This window comes from Pteropus medius, unplaced genomic scaffold (assembly GCF_902729225.1).
Source record: "Pteropus medius unplaced genomic scaffold, Ma_sr-lr_union100, whole genome shotgun sequence".
Lineage (NCBI taxonomy): Eukaryota > Metazoa > Chordata > Mammalia > Chiroptera > Pteropodidae > Pteropus > Pteropus medius.
In genome coordinates this window covers 50,059,381-50,069,242 of record NW_024340849.1, presented here as the reverse complement: position 1 = coordinate 50,069,242, position 9,862 = coordinate 50,059,381, and positions in this window count along the sequence as shown.

Here is a 9,862-nt window from a genome sequence, read left to right as displayed (position 1 = left end):
TGGACCTTTGTGTTTAAGACAGAATGAGGAATAGGATTTAGGGCTTAAAAACCTTGTATCTTGGCATTTCGAGGCTGCTCCTTTGCAAGGACAGCCGCCGGCTAATAAACTGTCTCCTGGTTAAGAGCACTCAAGTTGGGTCTGGTTATTCTGGACACAACACTATCTAGCAGCATGTCACAGGCTTGGAGTAAAACCTGGTTTGATATTTGGTCAATTAGTGTAGTTCTCATGCCTTTTCCCTATGTTAGCCCTCGAGTAGATGGTGTAGGGGAGAATCTCCTGGGGCCCCGATTCATTCCCAATAGCATCATCTCCACACAGCCACTCTTTACCTTCTAAAAACCCTATGAAAATTAACCTTGGCCTGGGAAATTAGGTAACATCAGCACTAAATCTAGACTTTTCAGAAATATTTGGATTCTTTGTCTGAGAATCAAAGATCTAAATGTGTCGAGAGCAGCTATCATTTGGAACATAAAAAGTGGAAAATAAAAGGTGACCAAGATTTGTTAGCAAAGCCACATGGGCAGCTAGGGGACTGAGGAGTTAATAGATGTGCCGGTGTACAGGTAAATTTAGATGCTTCTGTCCTACCCACTGTCTCAGCTTGTTCTCCTTTGCAGCACCAGCCACAAAACTTCACATCTGCCCCTCCTTAGTGGCCAGCTTCAAGTTGTTTTTCCTCTAACCTGCAGAACAATTCAGCCATTTTTGTTTCTCTTCCTGTAACCACAGTATCTGAAGAGCACACAAATATGATGATAATGAGTCCCCAGTATGCCCAATATATCCTGCTCATTGTGAATTTTCACTGGGCTCTCCCAGATGAAAATTCCTGCATGTACAATTGTTCATTGATTCAACAAACATTTATTGAGCAGATACAAGGTGTTAGGCGCTGGATGCAAAAATAAAGCACAAAGTGGATATTAGGCATGAGACTCACTCCACTAACATTAGCCCACTGTCTGTTTCCTGGCTCCTCTGTTTGTATGATTAACTTCCACTCAACTTTCAGGGAACTGAAACTATTTCCTTAAGGAAGGAGAAAAAAAAGGTCAGAGCAGACCACATTATTTTTGGTATACTTTTGAGGTTCAAAGAACTGATGTCTCCTGATTTATCTTCTAAAAAGTAATAGAAATAAATTTTGCACAAGCACAGAGAACTGTCCATTAGATGTGACCTGGACAGACTATGAAGCTCCCAAGGGCCTGCCAATTATCCTGCCTGCACAGGTCACCATTTGTACACTTGTCACTGCCTAGCTAATGGTCTATGGGATGGCGCCTGGGCCTAAGTGCCAGGCTGGACAGGAGGAACTTGGTCAGGGCTGCTTCTCTTAGGGAATTGGCATGGGGGACCACAGCAAGGTGGGCAGTGAGCCAGAGAAGCAGAGGGAAGTAGGCTGGGCAGTGGCAGGCTGAATTTTGTATGTAGTGGTCTCTCCACAATGGTGAATAGCAGAGGGTGCTTCAGGCTGTTGTTGGAACTAAAGGAAACAACAATGCAGATCTCAATTTGCAGTCCCCATGAATCCTGATAGTACATCTTCTCAGCTTTTCTGTGCCTCTCAACTTCACTAGCGAATCTCAGAAACTCATCAACAGAGATGTTGTCTAAATATCTCTGATAGCGGTCAAAAGAAAGATACGAAAATCAATACGTTGGAAAGGGAAATCCTTAAGTTAAAAAAAAAGGATTTCAACTAGATTTTTTTTCTTTTTTTGTATTCTTAATGTTTTATTTTATAATTTTGAGTGTGCATACACAGGCATTTGCTATACTCTACACATTTTTTTGTAATTATTTTTAATTTTATTGCAATGAAAAGCATCTAACATGAATTTATCCTGTTAACAATATCTAAGTGGACAGTGTAGTATTGTTAACTACATGCACATTGTTGTAAAACAGATCTCTAGAACTTTTCCATCTTGCTAGATTGAAAACTCTATATACCCACTGAGGAACAACTCCTTCATTCCCCCTGCCCCAGCCCCTGGCAACCACCATTCTACTTTGTTTCTATGAGTGGGTTACTTTAGATCCTTATATAAGTAGTATCATATAATGTATGTCTTTTTGTGTTTGGCTTATTTCACTTAGCATAATCTCCTCATATTTCATCCATGTTGTAGCATGTAACAAGATTTCTTTCTTTTTAAAAGCTGAATAATATTCCATTGTTATGTATAGACCACATTGTCTATATCCATTCATCCACCCACGGACATTTAGGTTGCTTCCACATCTTGGCTATCGTGAATAGTACTGCAATAAACGTGGCGGTGAAAATATCTCTTTGATCTTGTTTTCAATTCTTTTAGATATGTACCCAGAAGTGGAATTGCTGCATCACATGGCAGTTCTATCTTTGATATTTTTAGGAAATTCTATACTATTTTCCATAGTGGCTGCACCATTTTACATTCCCCCAATATTGCAAAAGTATTCCAGTTTCTTCATATCCTCACCAAAACATGTTTTTTTCCTAGGTTTTTTTTTTTTTTTATAGTGGCCATCTTAATGGGTATGAGGTGGTATCTCACTGTGACTTTGATGTACATTTCCTTGATGACTAGAGACATTAAACATCTTTTCATATCCTTATTGGCTATTTGTATATCTTCTTAAGAGAAATGTCTATTCAAGTCCATTGCTCATTTTTTAAATAGAGTTACCTGCTTTTTTGGACATTGATTTATAGGAGTATTTTATACATTTTGGACATTAACCTCCTATTTGATATATGGTTTACAAATATTTTCTCCTGTTCCATAGATTGCTTTTTCACCCTGTTGATTGTTGCAGTTTTTAAGCTTAATATAGTCTCATTTGTCAATTTTTGCTTCTGTTGCCTATGCCTTTTGTGTCATATATAAAGAATTATTTCCTGTTCCAATGTCCCAAAGATTTTCCCCAACATCTTCTTCTAAGAGTTTTATAGTTTTAGGTCTTAGCTTTAGTTCTTTAATCCATTTTGAGTTAACTTTTATATATGGTGTTAAGTAAAGGTCCATCTTCATTCTTTCGCATGTGGATATCCAGTTTTCCCAACACTATTGAAGAAACTATTCTTTCCTCATTGTGCAGTCTTGGCACCCTCATTGAAGATCATTTTGTCATAAATGTGTGGCTTTATTTCTAGGCTCTCTGTTCTATTCCATTGGTCTATATGCCTATCATTATGCCAGTACCATACTGTTTTGATTATTGTAGTTTGTAATATGCTTTGAAATCAGAAAGTGCAATACCTCCCACTTCATTCTTCTTTCTCAAGATTGTGTTTGGTTATTACAGGTCCTTTGAAATTCAATATGAATTTGGATTTAATATCAGAGTAAGGCTGCATTCATAAAATGCATTAGGAAGTGTTCCCTCCTCTTCAAATTTTAGGATGAGTTTGAGAAGGATTGGTGTTAATTCTTCCTCAAAATATTTGGTAGAATATTTCAATGAAACCCTTTGATCCTGAGCTTTTCTTTGTTGGGAGGTTTTTGATTATTGATTCAGCTTCCCTACTAGTTAGAGGTCTGTTCTGATTTTCTATTTTTTTCACGATTTAGTCTTACTAGATTGTATGTTTCTAGAAATGTATACATTTCTCCTAGGTTATCCAATTTGTTGATGCATTATTCATAGTAGTCTTTTATAATCTACTTTATTTCTGTGGCATCAGTTTTGACGTCTCTTTCATTTGATTCATTTGAGTTTTTTGTTGTTTTTTTCTTTAAAAAGCGTTTGTCAATTTGTCACTAAAGGTTTGTCAATTTTGTTGGCCTTTTCAAAAAACCAGCTCTTAGTTTCATTATTTCTATTTTTCTATTTTTTCTTTAATCTTTATTATTTTCTTCTTTCTGTTAACTTCGAGTTGGTTTTCTTTTCCTAGTTCCTTGAGGTGTAAAGTTAGGTTGTTGATTTGAGAAATTAATTCTACTTTAATGTAGGTGTTTAGTGCTATAGACTTCTCTCTTAGAACTGCATCTATAAGTTTTGGTATGTTATGCTTACATTTGTCTGAAGATATTTTCTAGTTTCACTTGTGAGTTGTTCTTTGAACCACTGGGTGTTCAAGAGTATGTTGTTTAATTTCCACTTATTTGTAAATTTTTAGTCTTCCTACAACTATTGATTTCTAGTTTCATTCTATATTAGTCAGAAAAGATACTTGGTACCATTTTTATGTTCTTAAATTAGTCAAGACTTTTTTGTGTCCTCACATGTGGTCCTGGAGAATGTTTTATATGTGCTTGAGAACAATGTGTATTCTGCTGCTCTTGGGTGGAGTGTTCTGTATGTTTCTGTTAGGTTTAAGTGGTATATAGTATTGTTCAATATCTGTTTCCTTATTGATCTTCTATCTGGTTTTTCTATACATTATTGAAAATGGAGTATTGTAATCTCCTATTATTTTGCTATTGTCTATTTCTTCAATTCTGTTAATGTTTGCTTTGCATATTTGGGTGGTCTGATGTTGGGTGCATATATAATTGTTATATCTTCCTGATGTATTTTTTTTTAATCGTATACAATGTTCTTTTTCTCTAGAGACAGTTTTTGACTTAGAGTCAATTCGATATTAGTATAGTCACCCTTGCTCTCTTTTGGTTACCATTTGCATAGAATATTTTTTTCATCCTTTCATTTTCAGCCTATGTCTTTACATCTATTGTCAGTCTCTTGTAGATAGCATATAATTGCATCTTGCCATTTTTAAAAAATCTATTCAGCTACTCCATGTCTTTTGATTTGGGAATTTAATCCATTTATATTTAAAGTAATTACTAATACGAAAGGACTTACCATCTTACTCTATTTAGGCTGCTATAAAAAAATACTATAAACTCAGTGGTTTGTAAACAATATTTATTTTTTACAGTTCTAGAAGCTGAGAAGTCCAAGATTATGGAGTCAGCAGATTTTGTATTTGGTGAGAACCTGTTTTCTCATAGATGGTGCCTTTTTGCTATGTCTTCACGTGGTGTAAGGGGCAAGCTATTTTCTGAGGTCTCTTTTGTGAGAGATTCATGAGGGCACCATTCATGAGGGCACCACCTTCAAGACCTAAGCACTCCCCAAAGGCCCCACCTCATACTATTACTTTGTAGGCTGGGATTTCAACATATGAATTTGGAAGAACACAATCAGACCATAGCACTTACTATTGCCATTTTGTTAACTGTTTTCTGTTTGCCTTTTTTTGGTCTCTCTTTTCCACTTGCTGCCTCTCTTTGTGTTTCGTTGATTTTTTTTCTGTTGACATGCTTTGATTTTTCCCCTCATTTTCTTTTGTGTATTTTCTACAGACATTCATTTTGTGCTAACTGTGGGGCTTACACAAGACATTTTATAGTCATAACAATCTATTTTTTTTTTATTAAGCTGATTTGGTAACATTGGTTAATACAATTATATAATTTTCAGGTGTACATTATAATTTGACATCTATATTCTATTGTGTGATTACCAAAGTCGTTTCCTTCAGCTACCATATATTTGATCCCCGAGGCTGAGCTGCAGCCCCAAACCCCCAACCCAGAGGGTCCATCCCCCCATATCCTCTGAGACCAATCACCGCAGAGCCCCAGGGGAATCTGAGCAAACACTACCAAAACTGTTGCTAACACTGACAGGGACTGAAACTGAGAGTAGTGAGTGTGATAAAAATCTACAAGAAAATAAAAGATGTTGCACTCTATATAAAGCAGGGATCCAAGAGGCTTAGACGCCACCTACTGGAAACCAAAAAAGAGCGCCTTCTTTGAGCAGGCTAAAAAGAGACCTTTATATAATAAATCTTCTTTCTGGAAAAACAACAGAATACACTTCCATTAATGCCCGGATGGAGAAATAGTCCATTAAACACCACGAACAACCAAGGTGATAAGGCATCTCAGAAAGAAAGAGAAAAGTCTCCAGAAAATGAGCTTACAGACATAGAAATATGCAACTGAAATGACAGAGAATTCAGGAAGGTACTTCTGAAAAAACGCAGTGAATTCCGAAACGAGTCGTATCAACAATTTCAGAAACTGCAAAAACAGCTAGATGAGCAGAGCAAGGAGATTGAAACGCTCAAAAAGAACCAAATAGAACTTTTGGAGATAAAAAAAAAAGCACACTGCAGAAGTTAAAAAATGAAATAGCAAGCTTGGGAAATAGAGTCGACCAAATGGAGGAAAGGATCAGTGATATCTAAGACAGGAATCTAGAAATAAATCAGAAGGAAGAAGAGAGAAACCAAAGAATGAAAAATAATGAAAGAGAAACACAAGAACGAGCTGATACCATCAAGAGAGGAAACATAAGAACAATGGGCATTACCGAAGGCGAGGAAAAGGAGCAGGGACTAGAAAGCATTTTCAGACAAATAGCGGATGAGAATTCCCCAAATCTAAGGAATGAGCTGGAGCTTGGAAATCAAGAAGTCAACAGAACACTCAATTATCTCAACCCAAAAAGGCCTTCACCAAGACACATCGTATTAAAATTATCAAAAATCAATGACAGACAGAATTCTCAGGGCAGCCAGGGAGAAGAAAACGGTAACTTATAAAGGAAAACCCATTACATTATCCTCGGACTTAGCGCAGACTTTACAAGCCAGAAAGGAATGGAATCAAATATTTAAACTACTAAGTGAAAGGAACGACCAGCCTAGAATAATGTATCCAGCTAAGCTCTCCTTTAGATACGAAGGCGAATTTAAGACTTTTCCAGACATACAAAATTGGGGAAATTCTCCACTACAAGGTCTACACTACAGGAAATACTGAAAGGGATTCACCTAAAACAAAATGACAAAAAACAAAAAAAAACAAAAAAAACAAAAAAAAACCCAACAAAAAACAAAAAAACCAAAGAAAACCAAAACCCATAATTAAGAGTAAAGTGACTACTGGACAAATAGAAGCAGAGGAGCACAACCCTTACTAAGAACAGGGCATAAGCTTAAATAACAAGAAGAGAATTGTTATAACAAGATAGTAATGAACGTTCAGCATGCATAGTGACAAATTGAGATAACAATGAAAAGGGGTGGGGGATCCACATTCGCGGAAAAGAAGAATAGAGATAAGGCATGCGAGAGAGAAGAAATGGACGATCAGATATATATATATATACATATATATATGTATATATATATATATATATGTATATGTATATATATATATATAAAACTATCCTTTACATATTCATAATGGTAACCACACGCCAAAGGTTCAGAACCGTTGTATATAACACAAAACAAGAAGGACCAGAGAGAAAACCCACAAAAGCCAACCATAATAAAGAAAACAGAAGCACAAGGACAAGGAAGCAATGGAAACACCGAGCTACCACAAACCAAGAGATAACATGGCTATAAGAAGACCCCATATTTCAATAATCACTCTAAATGTAAACGGACTGAACTCACCAACAAATAGGCACAGAGTTGCAGAATGGATCAAAAAACAAAACCCATATGCTGCCTTTAGGAGACACATCTCAGCTCCAAAGACAAATATAGACTCAAAGTGAAAGGGTAGAAAATGATATTTCAAGCAAATGGCTTTCAGAGAAAAGCAGGAGTAGCAGTACTAATTCAGATGAAATAGACTTCAAAATAAAAAAGGTAAAGAAAGATACTGAGGGACACTTCATAATGATAAAGGGAATCATGCACCAAGAAGACATAACACTTATTAATATCTGTGCTCCCAACCAGGGAGCCCTGAAATATATAAAGCAATTACTAACAGAACTAAAGAGAGAAACAGACCAAAACACTATCATATTAGGGGACCTAAATACCCCACTGTTAGATATGGACACATCATCCAAACAGAAAATCAATAAGGAAATAACATCCTTAAATGACACATTAGACCAACTGGATATAATTGACATATACAGAGCCTTCCATCCCAAAACAGCTGCTTATACATTTTTCTCTAGTGCACAAGGAACATTCTCAAGAATCGACCACATACAGGGAGACAGAGATAGCCTCAACAAATATAAGAGAGTGAAATCATACTAACCATATTCTCTGATCATAATGCTTTGAAACTAGAGATTAACTGCAAAAAGAAATCAGGAAGAACCACAAATACATGGAGATTAAACAACATGCTACTGAAGAATAACTGGGTCAGAGAAGAAATAAAGAGATCAAGAGATACATAGAAATGAATGATAATGATAGTACAACACATCAAAACTTTTGGGACATGGCAAAAGCGGTCATAAGAGAAAAATTCATACCATTACAGGCCTATCTCCAAAAAACAAGAATAAGCCCAAATAAACAACGTAATGCTTTATCTTAAAAAACTGGAAAAGGAAGAACAAATGAAGCCTAAAGTCAGCAGAAGGTAAGAAACAATCAAAATTAGAGGAGAAATAAATGAAATTGAAAACAAAACAACAAAAAAAAGATAGAAAAAATTAATGCAACAAAGAGCTGGTTCTTTGAGAAGGTGAATAAATTCGATAAACCTCTGGCTAGACTCACTAAAGATAAAAGAAAGGACACAAACAAACAAAACCAGGGATGAAAGAGGAGAAATTACAACTGACATAGCAGAAATACAAAGGATCGTACAAGAATACTATGAAAAAGTATATAACACCAAATTTAATAACCTGGAAGAAATGGACCAGTACTTAGAAAAATACTATCTTCCTAGACTGAATCAAGATCTGGAAAATCTAAATAGACCAATCAGCAGTATGGTCATTGAAACAATCATCAAAAACCTACCAAAAAGTAAAAGTCCAGGACAAGATGGCTTCACTAGTGAATTCTACCAAACATTCAAAGAAGATTTAAAACCTATTCTCCTCAAAGTCTTCCAAAAAATTGAAGTGGGAAAAGAAGTGGAAAAAATAATTCCTTCTGCAATTGCAACAAAAAGAATAAAATACCTAGGAATAAATTTAACAAAACAAGTGAAGGACCTATATAATGAAAACTATAAGACCCTATTAAAAGAAATCAAAGAAGATACAAAGAAATGGAAAGAAGTTCCATGTTCTTGGACTGGAAAAATCAACATAGTTCAAACGACCATATTACCTAAAGCATTATACAGATTTAGTGCAATCTCCATCAAAATCTCATCGGTATCTTTTAAAGAAATAGAACAAAAAATCATCAGATTTGAATGGAAGCGCAGAAGACCCCAAATTGCCAAAGCCATCCTGAGAAAAAAGAACGAGGCTGGAAGCATCACTCTGCCAACTTCAAATTATACTACAAAGTGACAGTAATCAAACTGGCATGGTATTGGCAGTAAAACAGACACACAGACCAGTGGAACAGAATCGAGAGTCCAGAAGTAAACTCGTCTTTATATGGACAAATAATTTTCGACAAAGAAGCCAAAAACATACAGTGCAGAAAGGAAAGCCTCTTCAATAAATGGTGCTGGGAAAACTGGAAAGCCAACTGCAAAAGAATGAAACTAGACTGCTGTTTACACCATACACCAAATGAAACTAGACTGCTGTTTACACCATACACCAAAATTAACTCAAAATGGATTAAGGACCTAAATATAAGACTTGAAACAATAAAATGCATAGAAGAAAACATAGGATCTAAACTCAAGGACCTTGGACTTAAAGAGGATGTTATGAATTTGACCTCAAAAGCAAGAGAAGTAAAACCTAAAATAAATGAATGGGACTACATCAAACTAAAAAGCTTCTGCTCAGCAAAAGAAATCGTCAACAAGGGAAAGAGAGAAACATCCGAATGGAAAAATACATTTGCAAGCAACACCTCTGATAAGGGCCTAATATCCAAAATATACAAATAACTCATACGACTCAATAACAACAAATGATCCAATCAAAAAATGGGCAG